Source organism: Mercenaria mercenaria, chromosome 12 (assembly GCF_021730395.1).
Source record: "Mercenaria mercenaria strain notata chromosome 12, MADL_Memer_1, whole genome shotgun sequence".
Classification (NCBI taxonomy): domain Eukaryota; kingdom Metazoa; phylum Mollusca; class Bivalvia; order Venerida; family Veneridae; genus Mercenaria; species Mercenaria mercenaria.
This window is the reverse complement of record NC_069372.1, coordinates 73,287,433-73,297,839: the sequence shown is the minus strand read 5'-3', so window position 1 is coordinate 73,297,839 and position 10,407 is coordinate 73,287,433. Positions and strand designations below refer to the sequence as shown.

The window sequence follows — 10,407 nt, the reverse complement described above, 5'->3', positions numbered from 1 at the left end:
GTTCAGCCTTGAGATAATAATTATTTCTTATTATATTTATTATCTTATTATCTAGGCACGAAGACTTTAAAATTGTTAATTCGGCTGTAATTGCATGCTCCACACTGATCATCCACTATTAACGTTTGACTAATTACAAAATATGCGTGTTGCCTTTATTCCAAAGATTTAGATTTTACTATCTCGTTAAATATGAAAACCGAAACAGTTTACAGTGTGATACTAGTATTTCAATTTGTTTGACAATTAGTTTTACCCTAAAGTTAGATTAACAAATAACTTATTGGACTACCCATTTCTAGCTGAGCGTGGCATAGACATGGTGGAAAGGGTCGTCATTGGAAACATTCGTCATTACGCTTTATCACAGTTTGAACAACGATAATTCATTAACTCTTTGGTGTAAGATATATATTCACGGATATATTTATATACTCTGAGGTAACAAAAAAACGTTTTATTGCTTTTACATCGTCTTTTTAAGAATAACGACTATTCCTTATTTTAACTATCAGTCAATTTTGCCATCATAAACAAATAAAATATTACATGTAAAGTCTGTTCCACCTATTACGTTTACCTCGTTTTTGAATTATCAGTATCGATAAAATCGTCCAAAAATCATATTTATATACCATACATCAATATCTCTAGACCTTTTTTTCATTTTTTCAATAAAGTGTATTTTAAAGATATAATCTTGGATTTTTCTTTTTTCCCCATAGGCCGTAATGCTATATGACGTTACGTCGACTTTCCAATATGGCGGCGCCCGTAGCGCCACAAACTAGGGATCAACTCAAAATTAAAACGCCCGAGTTAATATTTGAAAATACTGTGTTTGTTATCGTATTATGTTAATTCTTGGGGAATTCATGTCAGGCCACCTCAACATGAATAAATAAATAAAGAAAGAAAGAAAGAACATAGAAAGAAACAAACACAAAAATCAATGACATTCTAAAAACGAATGTGCGTGCGAACGTCTCGATATTTTAATAACACATGGGCATTCTTCTAATATTATGTTTTCTGTTGTTAAACCGGAAAATTATATATAACTTGACTTCTGTTGATTTGACCTAGATAGATATTATCTCCCGGAAGTATTTTTATGGATTTAATTAATAAAAGTGGAAACTAAACTTCGCAGTCCGTCAGGATATTCCCTTTCAATCACGTCACATTAATCTGAACGGACAGGGCAAGGAAAAAATTGTTTTAAACATAAAATGGTTAGATGTCTACTACTCGAAATAGGACCCAGATCTAATCTATAAAGAAATATCAGTTTATGTAAATGTTCCACTGAAAGGTCAAATTTTTATATCGGACCAGTGAATAGTCGGAAAACATACAGAAAAGTAATAACGTAAACACATTTTTTCTTTACGACTCCATATTTATGTTGCATGTAAACTCCTTTAGTCACCACTGTGGATAAAAAATGTAGAACGGACAATGGCCTCTTTTTCAAAGGTAACAATTTAACGTTTTATAGTGTTATTATTAAAATGATATTTAATAGCAACATTAGTTAATCTTTATAGTTAAAATTTCGATCCGCATCTTGTACATGTTTGTCCTTGAAAACGGAGAGTATATGAGCTTGTAGAGTACGAGATGTACAGGGATATATTAAACATTGCTCAGCTGGCAATTAATTTTTTGTCCGCCAGAATAAGTGAATGGTCTTTTGTGATTCAACTTGTTGTCCTTTTTGAAGTTTAACGCATAATCAAAATATTAAATTTCCGAAAGAAATTTTTCATAAACATCTAGTTACCGTCGTACAGAAACGAAATTCATTCACGCTCAGAATCGCGCATTTTCATTTGGTTAACTTACAGAACAATTCAAGATTACGTTCTTTAATAAAATCAGAATCGTTAGTAGTATAGTAATTGTTTGTTTTAGGCCAATCTGACCCCCCTGACCCCTTGTCCCTATTCTATAAGTGGACTTTAATCTTACCCTAAACTTAAAATACTAACTTGCTACCCTTGATACCCTAAAAATCTTTTAAATCTTTAGTTAAACCGAATGAAAACCTTTGGTTTAACCAAAAAAAGATTTAGTCTTTGTCCAGACTGACCTCTTGCCCCTATTCTAAAAAATCCAATGTCGGACAATTTAAAATCCACAGATTTTAAACCAACTAAAAAGTTTTAAATACATATGATACAAATGAGTTTACAAAATAAAATATATTGTTTGAAAGAAAGAAAATTTACAGATAATGTAAATCCCCACTTTGTTACAACAAAAAGCAGGAGGTTAATGATAAAAGCAAAATATAAATCTTGTTAAAAAATGAAATCAAAGTTTGGCAAAAGTATAATTTATATCTATAAAAAATTGATTTTTAAATAATTTTAAAAGAAGTAGGTAATTTAATTTATATATGGATTCAAAAAAAATTAAAAAACAAGCAAAATTAAAAACTGAAGTTAATAAAGAAATAAAAAAAATAAACAAGAAAAAATCTAAAAAAGATAAAAAAAGAAGAAAAAGATAAACAAGAAAAGAATGTTCCAACAACAAATGGAATTTCAAAAAAATTACATGGAAAATAATAAATAATTTTAAATAAATCTTAAATAATTTTTAAATAATTTTAAAAGTTATCTATAGTAAAGTATTAAATTGATTTAATTTATTTAATATTTTAAAAAAAAATATTTTAAAAATAAAAACTCAAATAACAATCTATTGAAATTATTGGACTACTATAACTTTAATTTATAACTTACATTATCTTACGTTATTTAACATTATCTTACATTATCTTTTTTTATACATTTATGTTACTTAACATTATCTTACATTATAATTTTACAAAACTTAAAACATAAAAAGATAATGTAAAATAATATTACATAATCAAATCTATATATAAAGTTTATACAAACTTAATTCTTAATTTATTTTATAATTGAATTCATATCTGGTATATAACTTAAATTTTCTATTAATTTATATTTCTTCTTTTCATCTTTTTCTTTTATTCTTTTAATTATTTTTTTTATTTTTTTCTTTGTTTCATCTAATTCTTCTTCTAATTCTTCTAATCTTTTTAATTTTTTCTTAAAGATTTTTAATTCTTGTAATTCTTTTATTTTATTATTTAAATCTTTTGTTAATTTTATATCTAAATTTTCAGTATATACATCTGTCATTTTAAGTTATATAAATTTAAATTTTTTATTTAGTTTTTTTATTTTCAACTTTCAGACTTTAACTTTATAATTTAGATTAATAGAATAGATTTATTTAATAAAACTTTTACTTTTAATAATTAAAATCTAACTTTATAACTCTAAAATCATTCCAATAATAAATCTTTTAAATTAAGGTTTAAATTTAAAAACATTAAACTAAAACATTAACCTAAAACTTAACTTAATACATTAAACTTTATTTATTCTTTATTCTTTAAACATTAAAACCTTAATTTAAAAACATTAAACTAAAATATTAAACTAAAACTTAACTTAATATATTAAACTTAAATCCAAAATATAATTAAAAATATAATCCAAAATATAAACCAAAATATAATTCAAAATATTATCCAAAATTTTATTCTCTAAAACTGAACTTAATATATTAACTTAATATATTAAACTAAAACATTAAACCAAAACAAAAACACAAAACTCAAAAGATAAAATCAAAAACATTAAATCTTTATTCTCTAAAACTTAACTTTATATTAAACTAAAACATTAAACTTCATTTATTCTTTATTCTCTAAAACATAAACACAAAACTCAAAAGATAAAATCAAAAACCTTAACTCATAAACATTAAACTAAAACCTTAAATCTTTATTCTCTAAAACATTAAACTAAAACCTTAACTTAAAACCTTAACTCACAAACCTAAAACATAAATTTATTTATTCTCTTAAACTCTCCTTATCCTTTTAATAAATTAAATTTAAACTTAAACTTAATTTTATAAATTTAATTTTATAAATTTAATTTTATAAATTTAATTTTATAAATTTAATTTTCAGAAATCACTTTATAAATCACTTTATAAATCACTTTATAAATTTAGTTTTAAAAATTAAAGATTAGATTAAAATATTAAATTAAAAGATTAGATTAAAATATTAAATTAAAAGATTAGATTAAAATATTGAATTAAAAGATTAGTTTTATTTATTCTTTTATTTATTGAAATTTACTGTAGATTTATTGTGAATTTAAAATAAATTTATTGTAAATTTAAAATGTAGAATAACTATTCTTTAAAATATTTAAAAAATTAAATTCATTTAATTTTAAATTTAAAAAAAAAATATTTCTGGATTTGAAAAAATTAAACTTAAAATATATAATAATATATCTTAAAGAATTCGCGTGAAAAATCTTTAAGATATATTATTATATATTTTAAGTTTAATCTTTTCAAATCCAGAAATATTTTTTTTTTAAATTTAAAATTAAATGAATTTAATTTTTTAAATATTTTAAAGAATAGATTAAATTAATTTGCAGTTAAATCCACAATAATTCCCACAAATAATTCTACATTTTAAATTTACAATAAATTTATTTTAAATTCACAATAAATCTACAGTAAATTTCAATAAATAAAAGAATAAATAAAACTAATCTTTTAATTTAATATTTTAATCTAATCTTTTAATTTAATATTTTAATCTAATCTTTAATTTTTAAAACTAAATTTATAAAGTGATTTATAAAGTGATTTATAAAGTGATTTCTGAAAATTAAATTTATAAAATTAAATTTATAAAATTAAATTTATAAAATTAAGTTTAAGTTTAAATTTAATTTATTAAAAGGATAAGGAGAGTTTAAGAGAATAAATAAATTTATGTTTTAGGTTTGTGAGTTAAGGTTTTAAGTTAAGGTTTTAGTTTAATGTTTTAGAGAATAAAGATTTAAGGTTTTAGTTTAATGTTTATGAGTTAAGGTTTTTGATTTTATCTTTTGAGTTTTGTGTTTATGTTTTAGAGAATAAAGAATAAATGAAGTTTAATGTTTTAGTTTAATATAAAGTTAAGTTTTAGAGAATAAAGATTTAATGTTTTTGATTTTATCTTTTGAGTTTTGTGTTTATGTTTTGGTTTAATGTTTTAGTTTAATATATTAAGTTAATATATTAAGTTCAGTTTTAGAGAATAAAATTTTGGATAATATTTTGAATTATATTTTGGTTTATATTTTTGATTATATTTTTAATTATATTTTGGATTTAAGTTTAATATATTAAGTTAAGTTTTAGTTTAATATTTTAGTTTAATGTTTTTAAATTAAGGTTTTAATGTTTAAAGAATAAAGAATAAATAAAGTTTAATGTATTAAGTTAAGTTTTAGGTTAATGTTTTAGTTTAATGTTTTTAAATTTAAACCTTAATTTAAAAAGATTTATTATTGGAATGATTTTAGAGTTATAAAGTTAGATTTTAATTATTAAAAGTAAAAGTTTTATTAAATAAATCTATTCTATTAATCTAAATTATAAAGTTAAAGTCTGAAAGTTGAAAATAAAAAAACTAAATAAAAAATTTAAATTTATATAACTTAAAATGACAGATGTATATATTGAAAATTTAGATATAAAATTAACAAAAGATTTAAATAATAAAATAAAAGAATTACAAGAATTAAAAATCTTTAAGAAAAAATTAAAAAGATTAGAAGAATTAGAAGAAGAATTAGATGAAATAAAGAAAAAAATAAAAAAAATAATTAAAAGAATAAAAGAAAAAGATGAAAAAAGAAATATAAATTAATAGAAAATTTAAGTTATATACCAGATATGAATTCAATTATAAAATAAATTAAGAATTAAGTTTGTATAAACTTTATATATAGATTTGATTATGTAATATTATTTTACATTATCTTTTTATGTTTTAAGTTTTGTAAAATTATAATGTAAGATAATGTTAAGTAACATAAATGTATAAAAAAAGATAATGTAAGATAATGTTAAATAACGTAAGATAATGTAAGTTATAAATTAAAGTTATAGTAGTCCAATAATTTCAATAGATTGTTATTTGAGTTTTTATTTTTAAAATATTTTTTTTTAAAATATTAAATAAATTAAATCAATTTAATACTTTACTATAGATAACTTTTAAAATTATTTAAAAATTATTTAAGATTTATTTAAAATTATTTATTATTTTCCATGTAATTTTTTTGAAATTCCATTTGTTGTTGGAACATTCTTTTCTTGTTTATCTTTTTCTTCTTTTTTTTATCTTTTTTAGATTTTTTCTTGTTTATTTTTTTTATTTCTTTATTAACTTCAGTTTTTAATTTTGCTTGTTTTTTAATTTTTTTTGAATCCATATATAAATTAAATTACCTACTTCTTTTAAAATTATTTAAAAATCAATTTTTTATAGATATAAATTATACTTTTGCCAAACTTTGATTTCATTTTTTAACAAGATTTATATTTTGCTTTTATCATTAACCTCCTGTTTTTTGTTGTAACAAAGTGGGGATTTACATTATCTGTAAATTTTCTTTCTTTCAAACAATATATTTTATTTTGTAAACTCATTTGTATCATATGTATTTAAAACTTTTTAGTTGGTTTAAAATCTGTGGATTTTAAATTGTCCGACATTGGATTTTTTAGAATAGGGGCAAGGGGTCAGGCTGGACAAAGACTAAATCTTTTTTTGGTTAAACCAAAGGTTTTCATTCGGTTTAACTAAAGATTTAAAAGATTTTTAGGGTATCAAGGGTAGCAAGTTAGTATTTTAAGTTTAGGGTAAGATTAAAGTCCACTTATAGAATAGGGACAAGGGGTCAGGGGGGTCAGATTGGCCTAAAACAAACAATTACTATACTACTATCGTTTCTGTTGATATGAAACCATGACGGCAACATGAAACTTTATGTTAGTGAACCGTTGAGCGCAATATAAAAAACACGTGCAGTTTTCCCGCCAAAATAAGGAACAGATAGAATATAACAATACATATATATAGACAGATTAATTCCCGCGGAATCGCACGACAAAAAGCCTGTATGATTATTTGACATATATTTTGCATGAACAAGGAGAACTGTGCTTTTTAATCATCTTCTGTCCGATTTAGGTCCCCAACGTGCATGTTTTTGTTTCGGTTTCCTTTTTATTTCTGTTAAGGTCTCGGCGTATATATGAAAACCTTCGTCAGTTATAAAGCATTCTATTTCTATCAGGTTCAGTTTTGGTATAGATTTTCTACATAGTTATGTTATAAATCTCTCTCTCAAAGTTCATTACACTAAAACAACGTTTCTATAATCTTTGGAATATTTGCGTTGCACCAAATTCTTATATAAATGCTCTCTCAAATGGGCTTTTTCTGTTAATTCTAGGAAAAAACCTCTTGTTTTAATTAAAAGTGCGGGAAACGACGAGGAGGTAAGCTGGGGGTGGGGGCAAAATACATGCTGTACACCAACTCAGTTGTGGTTGTCCTTCAGGTCCCGCTGCTCCTACGCCTATGTTACACTTTCTGCTTGTCATTTTGATCATTCTATCATATTTTCTTCGATTGCGCGCCTCGTCACGTGCCAAATGTTACACGTGTGAGCACCGGCCGAAAGAAAAAGAATTATCAATTTGTCTTCGTGGACTTTATTAACAAGATTTTGTGCCAGAGAGAATAATTAATCTGTGCTCGTTTAATCCAGAAGAAAACTGAAGTTACGTAACACTTGCGGCGATTGCGCACATACCTTTGTGGAATTTAAAAGCATACTCCAGACTGCAAATTCAACAGGAATATACGATATATAAAAATAATGATTAGAAACGAATTGAAAAAATCAAACCTTTGTTAAAAAAGCCTGACTGGAGTAATGTAAGACTAAAGCAAAACTTTAACGGAAAGAAAACAAGTTTCAGCTCGCATTAGCGTTAATTATTCATGAATGATTTGAAAACAGTTTGTAAATATTTAAACTGTTTCTGGACATCGTAGCTCTGAAGGACAATAAAAGTTGATAAAATGATAATTCGGGGATATTTTTTTTATAATTGAAATCGGCGGTTATAAATAACAATATTTTACGTTCTATGACTGCTCTCTGGACTTCTTACCAGTTATTTAAGTCAAATGTAAATCTGGCATAATAATGATAATAGTAATAATAATAATTTAATAAAAAGAGATAATGGGTTCACGATCCGATTTCGCTTTTAAAGAAATCTAAATTAGCAGCCTTCGGATCAAGAGTAAGTAACGGGCTTAAAATGAAATGCTTCCATATAAACAGCAACATTATAAAAAAAATAAAACAGATAGGTTGACGAAATGATAAAGAATAAATCATTGTTTAAATATATATTTCAAGAAGTAAAGTATAATTCTAGCATGACATACGTCAAGATTTCTATCTTCTATCGGCTGATTGTACACTTATGTAATTTTCCCTTGTGCGCCTCATATAAATCTGCATAGTGCCAGCAATACTACGTCATTTATCTCATACGTCATAAGTTTCTTTCAAAGATAAAGAAGCATACACAACCGGGACTCGATATGGTGAATATTGTGTTTTAAAAACTGACCATTGTGAAAGAGATTGGATATGTGGCGGACTGTAAATACTTCAGTAAGGATGCTAAAGTACAGGTTATCTTTGAACCATGCGTTTGGAAATGATGTTAAATTGAACAAGTCATCGTTTCAAGGGCATGGTGCGATTGATGCCTGAATTTCATCGATGTGTAAAGAGCTTGTTTGTTTACAACTGATTCATTGAGGTTTGGATAGAGCTAATGAAGACTTAGAAGAATTTTGGAGAGTTTACAACTTTGATAGGTTGAAAGTGAGTCAATTTACATTTTTTTCTAGATCTAAATAACACGTTTTTAAACACAAAATTTCATTTCACTCATGCATTCACTTGTAGGGAATTGTAAACGAAATGAGTTTTGAATCGCTCCCGATAAAATTCACGTGAATTTTCCCGCAATACTTTAAATTTAGAGAGCAAACTCCAATGGCGACAAGAAATTACAATGGGAGACTGCCGCTGAAAATATAAATTTGTCATTTATTTGGATATTTGGCAAAGCAGAAAAAAATCGTTAAATTTCTCGAGGGTGACTTTTTTTTTAGTTTATCAAACATGTTTACTTTGGCGGTAAGTGTCGTAGTTTTGTCATATGACTCCAAAGTTGGGGTAAACCTTTGGAATGGAACAGACTTTAGTATAAATTTCTTTTCCGTTATTGCAAAAATTTGTAATACGGCGCCTAAACATAAAAGTATCATCACGAACTGACATCTGCATTGGATAAATCTGTAATATCTCGATCGCTCTATTCATTATATGTATGATAATCATGATTTTGATACAATATTATGGGACACATCGGATACTGAGCATTTTTAGAAGTGTTACATTCTAAGAAAAAATTATTTGACGATATAACAAATCGTTTATCCACAGGAGATATAGAAATAAATATGTGTATCTATAATTTTTCTAAGCTTGTATACGACACTTCGTTTGAATGTTTTGGCAAATCATTTACAAATACACCAAAACGTAAGAAGAAGAAATCATTATTGTTCAATGATGAATGTCGTAGAAGTAAATCTATTTTTCTAGAATCAAAATATTTTTTTGTCTTGCAAATCTGATGAAAATAAATTAGATGTTTTGTTGAAAAGGAAACATTACGAAAATAGTAAAGGGCGTGCAAGATGGAATTTTCAAAATAAAGAGAAGAGCAAGTTGTCAAAATTATGTAAATCAAGTATTTCAATAAAGTTAAAAAGTCCAGCACTGTAAATACTGATGTTGATATTCAGAGCATTTGTTTTTAATAAAGAAGAAGATCTTTCGGGTACTTATAGCCATGATGACGTAGAAAATAATACGGCTAACATTGAACAAATGAATACAAAAAATTCAATAGAAGAGGTGCAACGAACTATTTCTAAACTAAACCGGTATAAAAGTTGCGATTTTGAAAACAAGTTGCAGTCTTTTTCCCATTGATTAAAACACATTCATATCTCCGTATCTTTGTCTAATTTTTAACCATATATTTAATTCATGTGAGTAACCTATATACAAAAAGGAAGATAAAAATAACCCTTGCAATTATCGGGAATTACATTTGTTAATATGATAGGTAAAATATTTTCATTGCTTTTAAGAACCGTATAAATAAATGGTGTGAATTGGAGCATATTTTCAATGATTCTCAATTTGGTTTTCGTGATAACCGTACTACGACCGACGCCATATTTCTATATGTGTTGATGATGTTAGGCTGAATTTGTCTGAGGAGTTAAAAATAGTTTTGTTAAAGCGGAAATTCAAGCAGTCAGACACTTTTTGGCCAGCAAGTGTGTAATAAGGTACAATCAACCCTTATCTGTGGGTACCAGGACTG

At 24.9% G+C, this 10,407-nt stretch overlaps 1 protein-coding gene across 2 annotated transcripts in view; it reads left to right on the top strand.

Annotated features, from left to right (window-relative positions):
• Window positions 1-202: 202 nt before the first annotated feature.
• Window positions 203-10,407, top strand: part of LOC128547449 (uncharacterized) — a 49,172-nt gene continuing 38,967 nt past the window's right edge. Inside the window, exon 1 of one of the 2 annotated variants that reach the window (XR_008366561.1) lies at window positions 203-441. The gene's annotated coding sequence lies outside the window, so the exon portion shown is untranslated. The remainder of the gene's footprint in view (window positions 442-10,407) is intronic. The other variant, XM_053520327.1, reaches the window with a different exon arrangement.